The sequence below is a fragment of the Gekko japonicus genome, unplaced genomic scaffold, assembly GCF_001447785.1.
Source record: "Gekko japonicus isolate JY-2015 unplaced genomic scaffold, Gekko_japonicus_V1.1 scaffold1074, whole genome shotgun sequence".
In the NCBI taxonomy this organism is placed as follows: Eukaryota; Metazoa; Chordata; class Lepidosauria; order Squamata; family Gekkonidae; genus Gekko; species Gekko japonicus.
In genome coordinates, this window is record NW_015175391.1 from 329,797 (window position 1) to 348,141 (window position 18,345).

Below are 18,345 nucleotides of genomic sequence, written 5' to 3' on the forward strand. Positions count from 1 at the left end.
TCCGCTGGCGGGAGTGCCCTGAAGGAGTAAGCCTCCCGAATGAGGATAGCCACTCCTCCCCCCCCCGCCCCTGAGTCCGTGACTGGTGGAGGACCGAGAACCCAGGCGGGGTCAGTTGGACAAGAGCGACTGTTTCTCCCTCCCGCACCCAGGTCTCGGTCACACACGCCAGGTCTGCATGCTGGTCCAGGACAAAGTCCCGGAGAGTTGTAGCTTTGTTGTTAACAGACCTGGCATTAAACAACACCAGTGACGGAGGGGGGTTCTTCCTCTTGGCCCCACTGCCAGCCACCGTTGGGATGGGCCGAAGGCTGGAAGGGCGCCGAGCCACTCTGCTTCTCTGCGTCCTTCCCTTACAAATTCGCCTAGGCCCACCGCACTTCCTCCGCCCCCAGAGCACCGGAATTTGCTGTCCAGCCATTTAAACCCCCTGGTGGCCTCCGCAGTACTTCAGGCCGACCAGAGGTCAACTACCAGAGTGCAGCAATACCCCACAGTGCAATCAGCTCGAATTAACTTTGGCTGCTACTAACAAGACTCCTATAAGTGCTATACGACTAATCACCAACCAATCACACTCTCATACAACACTCACTCACACACTCTACTCCTAGCAGCCAATTCCTAACACCTCTCCAACAAACTGATTATCATGAAGACCTTGCCGCCTCTCCCGCTTCCAAGGGCATGATTGTTAAGGCCCTCTAGTCCGTCCAGCACACGACCGTCCGGTAGTCGCCTCCAGGTTCCCAGCTTCTCTCTAGAGGAGAAGGGAACCAGCTGTCTTCTGCCAGCGTCTGTTCCTCGGGCCCTCCACCGGCAACTCTCTAGGTGCCCCAGGCAGCTCCACTCCTTGCTCTCTAGTGTCACTAACTAATAGGATATAGGGTATTCGTATGCACACACCCCCACCCTGGCCAATTAGGCACACCCCTGCGTGCGGGAGAAAGCGCTCCGGCCGTTTAGCGCTGAAGCTAGGAACCAAACTCTCTCCCACGGTTCCCGAGAAACCCAGACATCAACATCACCCGCTGCAGAACTTATAGATAAGTGTTACAGCAGCAACGAAGCACAGAAGGAATGCACAGGCAATTAAAATATAGCAAATCTCCCCACCCCCATGGCATATGCTGACAGTAACCCCAAGTCTTTTTCACCACTGGCTCTGTTTATATTGTATGGTTTAAAAAAATGGAGTATCATAAACCTACGTTTATAAGGAGGGGTGCTGGACCTTTCGTGGCGGACATGTTCATCCCCCGAACATCCAGTTTTTGAGGGTCATGATCAAGTGTGAAGTGAGCCCCGGATCTCACTGCCTTGGCGTCACAGGTCTTTGACACCCACTGAACAGCTTTGTGGTTGCTAGCTTTGGGTTTCTATATAATCTGCTGCTTTTTCTTATGCCTGCCTGGGCTGTGGCTCAGCGAGAGCGCCTCCGCTTGGTATGCGGAAGGTCCCCGGTTCAATCCCCGGCATCTCCAGTTAAAAGGACCAGGTAGTAAGGTGATAAGAAAGACCCTGACTTGAGACCCTGGCTCAGTGGTAGAACATCTGCTTGGTATCCCCAGGCAGTAGGTGATAAGAAAGACCTTGACCTGAGACCCTGGCTCAGTGGCAGAGCATCCTCTTGGAATGCGGAAGGTCCCAGGTTCAATCCCCGGCATCTCCAGTTCAAAGGATCGGAAGTAGGTGATGGGAAAGACCTCTGCCTGAGACCCTGGAGAGCTGCTGCCAGTCTGAGTCGGCAATACTGACCTTGATGGACCCAGGGTCTATTTCAGCATAAGCCAACTTCATGGGTCTGTGTCTCTCTGTGTGTCGTTTTCATGTGCAACCGAACTGCAACAAATCCATCAGTGCAATCCCAAATGAACTAGTGATTTACTCATGGTGGCCATCAATGAGGTATCAGGTATTTTTTTGTTTTAAAGTTAGGGGCTTTAGAAGAAAGCCACAGCTGCTGTCTTTCACCATAAAAGGAGGGGCTGTGGCTCACTGGCAGAGTATCTGCTTAGCATGCAGAAGGTCCCTGGTTCAATCCCCGGCATCTCCAGTTTAAAGAATCTGGCTGGAGGTGATGTGAGAGTCCTCTACCTGAGACCCTGGAGAGCTGTTGCCAGTCCGAGAAGACAATAGGGAGCGGTGGCGCAAGCAGTTAAACGCCTGCGGTAACAACACTGAACAGCCACTAAGGCTGTTCGAGACCCACCGCGGCCGGGGTGAGCTCCCGGCCCTAGTCCCAGCTCCCTCCCACCCAGCAATTCGAAAGTGCAATAAGCACAATGCGAGTAGATAAATTGGGTATCTGCCCTGGGTGGCAGGGGGCACCCTCCTCCTTGTGGGGTGTGCAGCGGCGGTGGTGGCAGAACAACGGAGCAGTTGGCAAGCGAAGCGGCGGAGCGATCGGCAAGCAGCCCTGGCGACCTAGTGACGATGAGCGACGGAGACTGGGCGGAGGTGGAGTCGTGGAGGCGCAGGGGCATGACGACGCAGCGCGGCAGAGCCAGCAAGGACATAGCCAGAGCTGTGGCTGGCGCGTGGCCACGCCCCAGGATAAAAGCCCGCCAGAGGAAGTCGCTGGAAGCAAGACCCGTCCCAAAGATGAAGCAAGATCCGCCCCAAGGCGCCAGGTGGTTGACCGCCAAGAACACCTGAAGCCCGTTGGAAAGAGCCAACAAGAGCTGCCTGGGTACTGGTAGACAAAAACTTTCCCCCAGTTAATGTGGCCCTAGGAAATTCAAAATCGTAAGTAAACCGCTCAGAGACCCTTGGGGGTTCGAGCGGTATATAAACTGGAAGTTAAAATAAAAATAAATAAGAATAAAAAACAATACTGACCGTCAGGGCCGGCCTGAGGTTTTTTTGTGACCTAGGCGAGGGTACCTTCTGGCGCCCCCCCCACCCGCACATGCCCAATTATGTGGTTGCCAACCTCCAGGCAGGGCCTGGAGACAAGGAAGTCCCCCCTTAAAAAAGATAAATGGCAAGCCAGGGACTCAAGGGGGAAGCTGTTCAGTTCCCTTCCCCCCCCAGCAAATTATTAACACCCCCCTCTCTCCGTGTCATGAAAAGCCGCGGGCACAGGTGTGGAACTGTAGGGGGGGAGGAGGAGCGCCTTCCCGGAGGCGGTCAGGAGTGTCTTGCCGGGCGGCAGCCGCCGAGATTCCCACGCGTTTAACATGCGGGATTTCCCGCTGGGGCGCTGATTGGGTCGGCGGGCCAGCGCCCACAGATTGGCTCCCTGCCTGCCTGCCTCGCCATGCCCTGCCGGCCTGGGCAGCGCTCCCCTCAGCCCCCTTCCGCTCCGCCCTTCTTCCCCCGCTGGGCTGCGAGCAACGAGAGGCTGCCAGTGGCCGCCCCTGCCTCTCCTCCCGCCCCTAACAGCCAGCTCGGGCTCTAGGCGAAGGCCTAGTTCGCCTAGCGGGTGAGCTGGCCATGCTGACCGTGATGGACCAAGGGGGTCTGATTCAGTGTATTGCAGATTCATGTGTAACGTATGTGTGCAACACCTTCAGAGAAGGCAACACAGAACCGATCTGGCAATGAGGCGAACTGAGGAATGAAGAGGTTTATTCACAAACAAACCCATTGTCTTTAGGTGAGAGATTTTTGGGGTGTGAGATGTTATACTTTGGGTGTGTGTGTGTGGCCAGAGTGGGATTTATGTCCTCCCCCCCCCCTCGTCTGGTCTAGATTTGACTTGCCTCCGTGTTTTCCTTACCTGGATGCCTAGGATCAGTCGGGTATGGAAGAACCACTCCATTGCTTTGAGAGGTGCTGCAGCACTGTGGTCAGGGTGTCAGACTAGCATCTGAGTCAGACCTCTGGTCCTTCAAGGGCAGTACAGAAGAAGACGACAGAGGAGACAAAGATGACGGTGATGACGAAGAAGAAGACGATGATGAAGAAGATGACACAGAAGATGACGATGAAGACAATGAAGAAGACGACAAAGAAAACGACAAAGAAGATGACGACGAAGATGACAAAGAAGATGACAGTGACAACGGAGACAACGGAGATGACAAAGAATTGGATTTATGCCCCGCCCTTCACTTGGAGTCTCAGAGCGGCTTGCAATCTCCTTTCCCTTCCTCGCCCCACAACAGTCACCCTGTGAGGCGGGTGGGGCTGAGAGAGCTCTGAGAGAACTGCTCTTGAGAGAACAGCTCTGAGAGCACTGTGACTGGCCCAAGGCCAACCAGCTGGCTGCATGTGGAAGAGTGGGGAACCAAACCCGGTTCTCCAGATTAGAGTCTGCCACTCTTAACCACTACACCAAACTGGCTCTCCAGGGTCTCAGATGGAGGGTTTCCCCCCATCTCCTACCGCCTGATTGTTTCAGCTGGAGATGCCGGGGATTGACCCTGGAACCTTCTGCACCCAGAGCAGAGGCTTTACCACTGAGCCACGGCCCCTCCCCCATGAATAATAGGATCTACACTCTGGAATCAGAATCCTGAAGGGAACTGAATCGGTGCTGTGCTGCTCGGTGGCCACTCTGCCCCATGGATGCATACCATGTGATTCATGGCCATCCTTTTTTGTTGTTGTTGTTGAAATCCCCGGAGGGATATTTTTTTATTATTTTTTTAATAAGACGACAAAACTACAAAGAAAATATAAGGGAAGGGGATTACATCTAAGGATAAAGGACAGATAACCACACTACACTAAAAACCCAAGAGGAGGAGATCATATCTGTATTAATCTAAGTGTTATTAATAAAAGTGTTAGTACAACAATATGCTTGTACAGTTCTTGTTTGTCTCGGCTTCAATGTTAGTATGTTAGTTGTCGTGAGAAAACTTTCTGAGCATCTTGTTGTTATTTGCTTCCAAAGGCAATTTTCAGAGTCCTTCTGCCTTTACTTCGGTTTTCTGTCTCTGAAATTATATGTAACTTTCGTTGCGCCTGCTTCCGTTTCTACAGCAGAGTCCTCATCCGTTCCAGAGGTAGCGGAGTCACTTGATTTCTGAAGAAAAGAAATTAAGTCCTTATAGCTTTTCCTCTTTTGGCGAATTTCAAATGGAATGTCTTTTAAAGTTTTAATGTTTATATGCCCCATTTTCAGTGGAGTTGCTGAGGTCGCTTTTAAAATAGCATCTCTGGTCTGTCTTCTTGAGAATCTGACCCCAATTTCTCCAGGCAGGCTATTTTTAAAAATATAATTGGCATATGCCCTATAAGCAGTCTCCATCTCTTTTACTACTTCATCCGCTGTTGAGCCTATTGCTGGAGCAATGATCTTGCTGAGCAACTTCCTCATTTCCTCTTTTGCCGGTTCAGGAACTCCCTGGAATCTGAGAATCATGTTGGCTTTTTCCACTGTAACAAACGGTTTTCTTGGAAGTTTTGTTTTGCTTCAACTTCCCCCATTCTTTTCTTCATTTTCTTGTTTGTGGTGTCTTTAATTCTCTCAGTCGTATGCTCCACCTTCTTTGCCATTTCTGCCAGTTGGAGCTGCTGGGATGCGAAGATTTGATTCAGCGAAGTCAGTTGCTGGTTAATACCATTGAGTTGCTCCATCACCGGCTTGAGCATATCTGCTAACATTTTCATGACGTCTGCTCTCTCTTCCGGTTTTGGGCTCTGACTACCAGTCGGTTTCACTTTAAACTTTCTTTGTGAGGCCACCATTTTATACAATTGTTTACAATTCCAAACAGCTTCTCGCGGACTCGAAAAATCGTCACCTCGATGTCAGCACTCAAGTAAGTCTCTAAAAACAAAATCACTGCTTGTTTTCCCCCCTGCCCCCTTCGTTACGCTTATCTGTCCGTTCGCATAAGAGGTGTGCCTCTTTGCGCTTCACTTTTTCCACTGGGGGGGGGTAATTCACTTTTAAAATATTCCATTTATTTTGAACTCACGTTCATTGTCGGTCATTTCTCTGACCTCGCTCACAGTAATTGATATTCCACTCGATCTCCAGCACTTGTCCCAGTCGAATCAGCTTGTGCCCGAGGGCCACACAGTGGCAGGGCTGCCCTTGCAGAGGGAAGCCTCAATTCTCCAGCATTTAGCCATCGAAGAGGCTGCCCCTCAAAAGCCCTATGGCCTGGAGCCTATCACAAAGACTCCATGTGGGTGCTACTTGAGGTAGCACCCCTCCATACCGCTGGTGCGCGAGTCGCTCCCTCGAGGTCCGGGGAGAACGACCACCATCGCTGATCCACCAACCGGAAGCTCATTCATGGCCATCCTTGATGGAAGTTGCCTTACCTGGCCACAGGCAAAAGAGGAGCCTTTCCTTCTCTGGAGGGTTGAGGCACTGCCCAAGTGACTCCGCATCATGACTGTTGGTATCCCTGGACAGAGCCCCTTTGGCATGGAGTACACCAAGCGAGGCAATGCTTTGGAAGACAGACATAGGATATTATTCAGGCACATCCTGGGAAACCTTCGTCTTTCTCTTGGGTCCTCCACCCTCTTTCTTTGGAAGGGTGTGTGTTTGTTCTTCTAGAGGCTGCTGAGACATTATTCAAGCATCCATGCTGCACTTCAGAGCCAAAACTGTAACTGTGTCGGACGCGAGAGCCTTAGTCTATTTCAACTCTCCATAAGGCCTTTCCCATTACATTTTCCCTTGATCTGTCAGTGGATAGCTTCAGCCAGTGGAAAGCAGCTTCCTCAAGTTCAGTCACCAGCATCTGGGGTCCTATCAATAGGTGCTGGAGTGAAAACGTTGTTGGTGAGTCTCTTCTCTCACCTAAGATAAAATTCTTTCACTTTATCATAACTATCCATTTCTCTGGCTTATCAGGGGCCAGCACCCTTAAGGCTCTGAGATGTAAGCCCCCTGAGGGTTGGACCTCTGTGTGGCTTCAACCATTCCTTCTAAAATATTTGGAATAACCTGTGTCGTCTTCACGGACCGACTTGATTAAATGGAAGAAAGATGCCCCTTTGAGACCTCCTCCTGGATTTCTGTTGCCAGTTGGATAGAGCAAGAAGGATCCCGCTTCGTACATATATTCCCTTACTGAAGACGCCAAGAGCTTCTTTTCTTGGTGGACTACACTCCAGAGGGCCATCTACTGGTGTACCAACAACCACCATTCAGACTGGGTGAACAGCTCTCCCCGTCCTCTCCCAGTGAAAGAGGGGTAGGGCAAGGTTTCACATTGGCATTCTCACATGAATGTACATGAACTTGCCCTATCCTGAATCAAACCCTTGGTCCAACACGGTCAATTTTGTCTACTCAGACCAGCAGCAGCTCTCCAGGGGCTCAGGCAGAGAGAGGTCTTTCATATCACCTCCCACCTGATCCTTTTATCTGGAGATGCTGGGAATTGAACCTGGAACCCTTTCCATGCCAAGCAGATGCTCTGCCAGTGAGCCACGGACCCTCTTGTTCTCTATCACATGCTGGGAGTAGGAGGTTTTGTTGCCTTTCTGTCACACCCCTGCTGGACCCTACCCTTTAAGCCCTAGGGGATTGTGGGAACCCATTGTTCTCAGAAATGGAAGAGCATATCTCAGTCACCTGGGTCCTCCTCCTCCACTCCCATCCTGGAAGAAGAAGTAGAAGAAGAAGAGGAGGTGGAGGAGGAGGAGGAGGAGGAGATTGGATTTATACCCCGCCCTTCACTACCTGAAGGTGTCTCAGAGTGGCTGGAGTCAGACCAACTGTGGGCCTGTAAGGCAGAGATGTTCTGCCAGGCTTTTGGCAGAGGACAGCAAACAGTTTCCATCCCCACTCCTCCACTTGCACCTGCTGGTGTGACCTTGGGTCAGTCACAAGCTCTGGCACAGCTGTTCCTGAAAGAGCAGTTTGTGTCAGAGTTCTCTCAGCCCCACCCACCTCACAGGGTGTCTGTTGTGGGGAGGGGAAGGGAAAGGAGTTTGTAAGCCGCTCTGAGACTCCAAGTGAAGGACAGGGTATAAATCCAATCTCTTCTTCTTCTTCTTCTGCCTTAGATTAAATTATAAATGCCATCTGAAGATTGTGAAATCTAGGATTCACTGATTGTTGGCTTTAAATTGTATTTTTTGGATGTTTTCACCTATTGTAAATCACCCAGAACCCTGTGTACTCAGGGTTGGGATGTTTCAGAAATTCAAACAACAACAACAATATTCCAGTAACAAGGACTGCACTCTGCCCATGTGCTGAAGCCTGGCAAAAAAGGAAAGGTGCCAGAGGATGAATCATCAAGCCCCAAACACAAAACACTTTGTGCAGCAAATGGCTGTGGCTGGAGTGAGACAAAAGATTTACCATTTAACACCTTGCTGGAGTGTCACACCTAAAGAAGAGAGATTGGGAAATCCCAAAGGCTAGTGTGGTTTTTAAAATTCCTTTTAAGCAGGAAGTTTAGGATTGACCCCAGAGTGGGGCAGACTCCCCAAAAGAGATTATGAATTTTTAGGACATGAAGAAGATGCTCTCTTCTTGTTCATCTTCCTTGGATGGCACAAGCCATGAATGGCTTAACCTTTACCTAGGGCCTCCAACCCCCTCATGGATCACTGCTTTGTCGTGGCGAGGGGGCTTGTGTGGTTCGATGAGGCTGTGGGCTATGCCGTGGAGGGCGACCAAAGATGGACAGGCCACAGCAGAGAACTCAGACCAAGCGTGATCCCCTGGAGAAGGAAATGGCAACCCACTCCAGTATTTTTGCCAAGAAAAACCCATAGACAGTATTAAGATTGCTGGGGAAAAGATCAACAACCTCAGATATGCAGATGATACCACTATAATGGCAGAAAGTGAAGAGGACCTAAAGAGCTTCTTGCTCAGGATAAAAGAGGAGAGCGCAAAAGTGGGCTTGAAGCTCAACATCAAAAAAACTAAGATCATGGCATCTGGCCCCATCACTCCTTGGCAAATAGAAGGGGAAGTCATGGAAGTAGTGACAGACTTCACGTTCCTGGGATCCCAGATCACCGCAGACTGTGACAGCAGCCATGAAATTAAAAGACGCCTGCTCCTTGGAAGGAAAGCGATGGCGAACCTAAACAGCATGATAAAAAGTAGAGACATCACCCTGCCAACAAAAGTCCGCATGGTCAAAGCAATGGTATTCCCAGTAGTCATGTATGGCTGCGAGAGTTGGACTATAAGGAAGGCCGAGCGCCGAAGAATAGATTCTTTTGAACTATGGTGCTGGAGAAGACTCTTGAGAGTCCCTTGGACTGCAAGAAGATCAAATCAGTCAATCCTAAAAGTAATTGTCGGGTTCCCCCTTGGCCTTCGGTATTGCGCCCCCGGTGGCCGTGGTGGGGGGTGTCCGGCGGAGTGTCTGGGGGTTGTGGGGTGAGCTAGCGAGGGCATCTGAAGAAAGCGGGGGAGAGGTGGCCTCAGATTGGCAGGGGGCGGGGTTATGTGCACCCCGTGGTGCCCCTCTGCCTGTACGCTGCGACGGGCCCTTATTGCTCTCTCTGTTCCTCTGCGCTCCGTCTCTCTCTCTGTGCTGTGTCGCTCCGTGCCTTCCTCCCTGGCCCGCTCTTTGTCCCCCTTTTATTCTCTGCCGCCCTTGCTTGGTCCGCCCCTTCCCCCGTGACCCCCGGAGCGGGACACACACCCTCCCTAGCGCCTGAAGTGGTTGCGTCCTCTTCGAAAAGCCGCGACAGGTAATCCGCCACATCGTGATCAGCGCCGGGTTGGTGTCGCACTGTGAAAGAAAATGGTAACAACGATAGATACCAACGGAGGATTCTAGCATTGGAATCTTTCATACGAGATAGCCATAACAACGGCGCGTGGTCAACCACAAGCTCAAAGGGATTGTTGGTCAGGTAGTATTGTAAGGCTCCCACCGCCCATTTGACAGCCAGCGCCTCCTTTTCCACCGTCGAATAGTTCCGCTCGGCAGGCTGTAATTTTCGACTTAAGAACAGGATGGGATGTTCGTCTCCCGAGACCCTCTGAGCCAACATGGCCCCAAGGCCCATGCCCGAGGCGTCGGTGTACAGAATGAATGGGCGCTGGAAGTCCGGATTCCGTAACATCGGCTCTTCCGAGAGACTGTGTCTCAAGGTCTCAAAGGCGGCGTCCTCCTCGGGTCTCCACCGCAGCTGATTTGGGCGATCCTTTCGCAGGCAGTCGGTAAGCGGGCTCGCCTTAGAGGCGAATCCTGGAATAAACCGACTATAGTAGCCTACGAACCCCAGGAACCTGCGGAGCTGTTTCTTCGTGGTGGGGCGCGGGTGTGCCTCCAGACTGGCTACCTTATCCGGCAGCGGGCACAGGATCCCCTGTCCCACCAAGTACCCTCACGGAACCCAATCCGACTTTTTGCAGGGTTAACCGTCAAGCCTGCGTCCCGTAGGGCCTGCAGGACCTGGCGCAGGTGCAGCATATGGGACTCCCAGTCGGGGCTGCAGATGATGATGTCGTCGATGTAGGCCTGGGCAAAGGCGCTACATCATCCCAAAGCCTTGTCGACGAGGCGTTGGAAAGTGGCGGCAGCTCCGTGTAGCCCGAAAGGCATCCGTTTGAACTGGAACAGGCCGCGTGGCGTGGCGAAAGCCGTCTTCTCCCTATCTGCTGGCCGGACGGGCACCTGCCAGTACCCCTTGATGAGGTCTAAGGCCGAGAGGTACTTAGCCGAGCCCAACTGGTCGATCAGCAAGTCTGCACGGGGCATCGGGTACGCGTCGAACTGAGCCATCTTGTTCAGCTCCCGATAATCGATGCAAAACCATACGCTCTTGTCGGGCTTCGGGAAAGGACGATGGGGCTCCTCCATGCACTTGCAGACGGCTCTATGACGTCCAGTTGGAGCATTGTTTCCACTTCCCGCGGCTTCTCAGAGTTTGGGGGCTTCTCAGAGTTTGGGGGCTATGGGTCTCCACGGGACCCGTGCCACCTGGCCTGGTGGGGTTGGAATGCGGTGTTCGACTAGGTGGGTACAGCCCAGGGTGGTAGAGAAGACCCCTGGGGTTTCCTTTATCACTCCCGCGACTTCCCGCTGCTGCAGCTCGGATAAGGAGTCGTCTAACACCGGAAGAGGTTGTGGGGGTTCTCCCGTCTGCCAGGGGGCTGTCCCGTCTGGTAACTCTCCTGGGGTTGTGTTCAGCTGCGCTTCGTCTAGGGCGGGTGGCTGCTCGCACCATTCTTTGAGATAGTTGACGTGGACAATCTTCTTTTGTCGGGGCCGCCGGCCATACCGGACTTCGTAGGTCAGGGGTCCTAACACTCGGGAGATCGTGAAAGGCCCATGCCATGGGTCGCCCTGGGCGGGGGCCATAATAGCCCTGGGCACCAGGACGTGGTCTCCCACTTGGAAGGACCGTGCCCGCGTGCCCCTGTCATACCTCTGCTTCTGTGTCTCCTGGGCCCGTTCCAGGTTGCTGTGGGCCGTTTGCCTGACTGCCTCTAGGCGCTCCCGGAGCTTCCGTACATATTCACACAGCGTTTCGCCTGTAGCCGTGGGTTCGCCCGGAGCCTGCCCCTCCATAGCCTCCAGGATACCCCTCGGTTGGCGACCGTACACCAGCTCAAATGGTGAAAAACCTGTCGAGGCCTGCGGCATCTCCCGCAGGGTGAATAGTATCGGGTCGACGTAGAGGTCCCAGGATGCCGGCCGCTCGTAGGCGGCTTTCCGTAACATGCCTTTAAGGGTTTGGTTAAGGCGTTCCACCAGACCATCCGTCTGGGGGTGGTGGACTGCTCTGTAGATCTGCCGTATCTGGAGGGTCGCGCAGACCTGTCGCATGAGTTGTGCGGTGAAAGGAGACCCGCGGTCCGTGAGGATCTCCTTCGGGAGTCCGGTCCAGGCAAAATATCTCATGAGGGTGCGGGTACCCCCGCACTTTTTAGGCTTGAAAGGGGCACGGCCTCGGGGAATCGTGTGGCGTAGTCCATTATAACCAGTAAGTATCGGGCTCCCCTAGGGGTGCGGGGCAGAGGCCCCACGAAATCCATGGCCACCCTCTCAAAGGGGGTGCCGATGATTGGCAATGGGGATAAGGGGGCCCTTGGTTCGGGACGGCCAGACATCCTTTGGCACACCTCGCACGAGCGGCAGTATGCCTTGACGTCTCGTGCCACTGCGGGCCAGAAGAAGTGAGCCAATACTCTTGTCATGGTGTTCTTCACCCCCTGGTGGCCGGCCCAGGGGTGGTCATGGGCCGCCCGCAGGACCGCGGGTATATGGGCATGGGGGACCAACAACTGAAGGTAGTCGCCCACCCTCCCATGTACCTCCCGGAACCAGTGGCCGCCCTCCTGCAGGATACACGGTAGCCTCTGGCTAAGGCGGGGCTCCACCACCATGCCCTCTCTTACCGCCGTCCGACGCCGCAACCCCTCTAGCGCTTCATCTTGCTCTTGGCAGTGTCCGAAGTCGGGGTCGTTGGCCCAATCACGGAAGGCGTCTCCGAGTCCAAGGTCGGTACTTGTCGTGGGGTCTGGTTCTCCGGCCGGGGCGGCCAGTTCCTCGTCCCTGGCTTGTACTTCTCCCTCCTCTTCCTCTGGAGGTCGGGCCGCTGCCAACGCCTCCATGAAACAGGGAGCGTCTCGCCCCAACAGTATGGGGAAGGGTAGTTTCTGGACGCGTGCTAGAGGGACTTCCCATTGTCGGCCCAGATATGTCAGACGGGTCATCACTACCGGGCACCGTTCCTTGTGTCCGTGGAAGCACACCACGGTACCTGTGCGGACCACAGGGAGGCCGGGGGGTAGGAGGTGTGACCGCGCTAAGGACAAGGAACTTCTGCTGTCCACCAGGGCCTTGACCTCTTGCCAGCCCAACCGTACGGGTAGCAGCCAAGCAGGAGGGTGTCGTCCCACGATGGAGGTCTGCATTGTGGCTTCATGCCCCAGGTCGCACTCCATGAGCAGGCAGTCCCACTTTAGATGCCCCCACTGGCCGCAGGTGAAGCATGGTCCGGGGCCGCTGGTCGCCCGGGTGTTCCCTCCGGTCGTCTGGGGTCCGTCGGGCCGGCTGGCATTCCCTCTGCCCGCCGGCGGGGCCATCCCATATAGCGGGATGCCAGGGGGACCAGGAGAACCACGTGCCGCACTAGGGCGTGCTCTCCCTGTCCGTCCTCCGTCCTCCCCGGCCCGGGTTCCTAGGGTTCCTCCACCCTTGTTGCCTATTGTGGCACTGCGTCCTACCTTGGGGATCTACCCGTGGGCCTCCGACGCGGCCTTCGGCCGCCAGGAAGTTTTCCCATAATTCTTGGGCCTCGCCCAACTTGGTAGGCTTCCAACAGGTGACCCAATGCCGGGCCCGGGGGGGTAAGATTTGCAACAGCTGTTCTATCACGATCAGCTCCACTACCCTCTTCCCGTCATCGGTGGTAGGGGTGAGCCAGCAGGTAGCTGCATCTTTGAGGGCGGCGATGATGGCACGAGGCCGGGACGGACTGGGAAGTTGATAAGAACGAAACCGTTGCCGATGCGTTTCAGGCGTGACTTCCAGCCGGTCGAGGATCGCCGCCTTCACCTTGGTGTAATCTGCTGCTTCCGTCCGCTCCAAGGCTTTCACTGCGGCTTGGGCTTCCCCTGTGAGGTAGGGTCCCAATAGGTGGGCCCACTGTTCCTTTGGCCAGCGAGCAGCTTCGGCCAACCGCTCGAAGGCTTCCAGGTACGCTTCTATCTCATCGTCTGGTCCCAGCTTCGTCAGGGCGGGCCACGGCCCATGCCCTGCCGCAAGGGCTCCGGCTCCCCCGTCACCGGGTACTGGGCGGGTGGCCATGGCCTGCTGCAATTCTCGTACCAGGGAGGCCTGAGCCGCCTGCTGTTGTTGGGACAGGTCTCTTAGCAACTGTGCCTGGTGTTCGGCCAACCACTGGCCGAATTGGGTGAAGTCCATGGTGGGCGTCACTGAGTGCGCGGCGTCGGGGCGTGTCTTCACGGACTCTTGGCTAGTGTCGGAGCTGTCGGAGTCCTCGGACGACGATGACGGCCGTTCTCCCTTCTTGTCAGTGGGTCTCAGGCGCTCCTTTGGTGGCAGCCACCCTTAGCGGGGTGGGTAGGCGGGGGGTTGGCCTACCTAGCGGGTCTGGCCTGCCCACATCCTCCACCACTTTGTCGGGGTCCCCCTTGGCCTTCGGTATTGCGCCCCCGGTGGCCGTAGTGGGGGGCGTCCAGCAGAGTGTCTGGGGGTTGTGGGGTGAGCTAGCGAGGGCATCTGAAGAAAGCGGGGGAGAGGTGGCCTCAGATTGGCAGGGGGCGGGGTTATGTGCACCCCGTGGTGCCCCTCTGCCTGCACGACGCGACGAGACCTTCTTCCTCTCTCTGCTCTCCTCCTCTCTGGCTCACTCTCTCTGTGCCTTCTGTGTCGCTCCGTGCCTTCCTCCCTGGCCCTCTCTTTGTCCCCCTTTTATTCTCTGCCGCCCTTGCTTGGTCCGCCCCTTCCCCCGTGCACCCGCCCCCGCCCCCCTTTATCAGTGGGAACGCCGTCAGGGCATTCCCGGATGTGTGCTTGCACGCCGGCGGCGGTTCTTGCGGCCTCGGGGCCGTGCCGCCGCTGCCGCCCAGCTGCTGCCCCGCTCCTACGGGGCCCTGTCGCAGCTGCCCTCTTCCCAGGCTCCCTCCTCCATCCCTCGTCGGCCTGGCGCGGCCGAAGCTTCCTCCCGGGCCGCATTCTCCGTTGCTAGGTAAGCCGCGCGGCTCCAGCCAGCCGCGGCTCCCAGCGACGCGGTCGCTCTGCGGCCCGGAGCTGTCTGTTGTGGCGGGCGGCGACTGCTCTCGTCGGGGGTTGGGGCTGTTCGGCGGCGGCCGCTCTCGTTGGGGGTCGGGGGTGTTTGTTGGGGGTCCCGGGGTCGGCGGGGTCCGGCCCGCGACCCCCGGAGCGGGACAGTAATCAACCCTGACTGTTCCCTGGAAGGCCAGATAATGAAACTGAAGCTCAAATACTTTGGCCACCTAATGAGAAGGGAGCACACACTGGAGAAGACCCTGATGCTGGGAAAGATTGAAGGTCAAAGAAGACGGGGACGGCAAAGGATGAGATGGTTAGACAGTGTCATAGATGCAACGAACATGAAATGGAGCCAACTTCAGAGAACGGCGGAAGACAGGAGGGCCTGGCGTGATCTGGTCCATGGGGTCACGAAGAGTCGGACTCGACTGTGCGACTGAACAACAACAAGGGCCTCCAATCTGATCATGTGTTTAGGGACAATGGAAAGAGACTCCAACTCTGGGAACTAGGTAATGATGGACTTTTAAATGCTGCAAATAGCCTATCCTAATTAAACGTTATTTAGGACGTATCGATGTTAGGGTTTAGAAGGTCGTGTGTTTTCACGGTTTCTTTTTATCCTTGCTCATCCAGATGCTTGTAGGAACCAGATTCACTCTTTTTAATTGTCCATTAAACTTTCTGATCCCTGTAAACACACCATGCCGATTCAATTTGTTTTCCCGAAGAGCAGAAACAGGGAGGGGCCCTGGCTGAGCTCACACCACCAAAGCCCAAAGTGTGATAATTTGTCCCTGCCCTAGCTAGTAACAGTGAAACAGTAGATGCAGCAGGTAGGAAGAGCGATTAGACTACAGTGCAGATCCAGAGTGCTGGATGTACAAACCTAGCAGGAGATACGTGCCATCACATTGCGACAACCCCCAACAAGGGGCTTTCAGGGCAAGTGAGAAGCAGAGGCAGATTGCTGTCGCCTCCTTCTGCGGAGTCTTCCTTGGTGGGCCCCCATCCTAGTACCAACCCTGTTTAGCTTCTGAGATCTGGCGAGATCAGACTATACACCATGCTGCCTTCCCTCCAATAGCACAAGATAATCTTTCAGATGGAGCAGAGGTCCATCAGTGGCTATTAGCCACAAGGTATAGATAGGGGCTCTGGGGCAAGTGATGCTCTGTCATCTTGGTGCTTGGGGGGGTCAACAGTGGGAGGGCTTCTAATGTCCTGGCCCCACTGGTGGACCTCCTGATGGCACCTGCTATTTCTGGCCACTGTGTGACACAGAGGGTGCATTCAGATGGGGGCTTTACATCGGTATAGGTGCCGGTTGCAATCGTTGTACTCACCGACGTTCAGACGGGGAACATCTGCCTCTTGTCCCTAACCGGTGTAAAGCCCTTTGCACCGTTGCACTCTGCCACTAGGTCCCAAGTGGTGGTATCCTGAGTGCAACGGTTGTAAACGCTGTACCTCGCCGTCTGATCACTCTCCACCGGTGCCTAGCCATTTCCATCGGAAGCCTGAGGCTTCCGTTTTTCCCCCTCCATTTTTTTTTAAAAAAACTGAGCAATATGCACTTGGGCGAAGCTTCGCCCTGAGTGTTTGTTAAAAAAAAAAAAAAGCCCTTACTTTAACTATCCGGAGGAGTCCGGGACTTAAGGGAGGCCAGTTTGGGCTTTAAACTTTAAAGGTAAGTCCTTACCTTTAAAGTTTAAATGTAATGGGGGGGAGGTTGAGCATGCGCAAAGATCGCCATTCTGTGAATGGCTGCCTATGCGCATGCTCAAACTGTGTTTTTTTTTAAAAAAAACCACCACGACGCCTGCAGCGTGTGACCGGGCATACAACGGTGGGATCTGCAAAATGGAGGTAAGTGTGATCGTGTTTCTGCCGGCATAAACTGCACTGGTTCCAACCGGTGCAGTTTATGCCGGCAGAAAGGCCCCGTTTGAACGCACCCAGAGTATTGGACGGGATGGGCCTTTGGCCTGATCCAACATTGGCGTCTCTTATGTTCTTATTTGTTGGTGGCAGCAGATACAATCCAGAGATAACTTTTCAGAGGGTCACCACGCTGGTATGCAGTAGGACAGCTAGATTTTTGGGGTATAATTTTTTTAAGAGTCAAAGCTTCCCCCCAAATCCTGCGGGTCTCTAAGGTGCTACTTGACTCAAATCTAGGTGTTCTTCCCAGAAAGAAGTCGATATTCCCGGGATGAAAATGAAGGGTCATCTCATTGGGTGGAGACCTGGGAGAGCCATGGGGCTCCCACCGTCTTGGAACCTGAGGGAACTGGGCTTGTGAGCCCAATTTCCTCCCACACGGCCTTCCACGTTCCTTTATTCACAGCACCCTGAAAACTGTTCCGAAGGTTGCTGAAGTCAGTAGAAAACACCTCTTGATATTTGCTACCTTTTCCTTTTTTTGGGGTGGTGGTGGTTAGTGACTCAGTTGGTTGGCTGCAAAGAAAGCAGCTCTGTGAGTATCGGGTTCCTTCTGGGAAAACCCCCCATGTTCTCAGGGCTCAAAACTGCCACATCAAGCGTGGCAGTTCCTCTCCCGGACAAGGAACAGGGGGAGCTTTATCTGCCTTGCATTTTATGTGGCGGCCGGGAACAGAGTGGCTTTTGAGTGTCCGTCAGGGTATCCCACGGCAAGGGACAGGAATACGGGGCAGATCTAAATGGCGGTGCTGTGCCGGCCACTTGAGCGCACGCAGAGGTATTTTCTTAGGTCTCTGCCAGTAGTGTGCCTACTACTTAATAACCACCTTATGAAAGGAACACAGTCGCTCTACCAATGAAGGGCACTTTGTCTCTAAGCTGTGTGTGGACACTGCAGATCTAATGTGTATGTTCACAGGTATAGCCCAAGAGGAATGGAAAAGAGCTCGAGGCGCGTGGGGCTTTGGCCGTTGTGTGGCTGCCAGAGAAAGGAGAAAACTCCTGTAAATGGCTAGCTGTGTTCTGGTGCCGCTGCATGTGCGTATCGCTTTGGCAGAGATTTTATGGAAATAAAGCATGTGCTTTATGCGCTGTTCGTACCACAGGTCTCCGTGAAGGGGAGGGGCACCTCGACCTCTCCTCCTCAGCTCTGGCTCATTCTTCAATTCAACACCGCTGTTCATGGTCTTGTGCAGCTGAGCCCCTCTGAATGAGAGCAGAAGAAGCAGCTGGTTTTGCTGTGCCACACCGCTACAGCTCCCTCATCCAGGCCGGTTCTAACAACACCTCGGTGACTGTTTTGGAAACCACAGAGTTCTTGGTCGCGGTCTCTTTCCTTCTTCACTCTGCTTCCTCCTTCAGTCATGAAACGGAAACTGTCTGCTTTCCGGGACACTCTCTCCCCACCCTTCTCCTCCTCCTTCACCTCTTCCAGTTCTTTCTCCTCTCCCCACCTCATTCGATGGTCCTCATCTGTCCCCTTCCTCAGGCTAATTTGGTCCAATCCTGGTTTGCCATCTGTTCTGGCTTTAGCCCTCCACACTGCTAACCACTACCCCACTTTGGCATAGTGGTTAGGAGCACGGACTCCAATCTGGGAGAACCGGGTGTGATTCCCCACTCCTCCACATGCAACTGCAGGGATGACCTTGGGTCAGTCACAAGTTCTCTCAGAGCTGTTCTCTCAAGGACAATTCACGGGAGAGCTCTCTCAGCCCCACCTGTCTGTTTTGGGGAGGGGAAGGGAAAGGACATTCACATTGTAAGCCGCTTTGAGACTCTGAGTGAAGGGTGG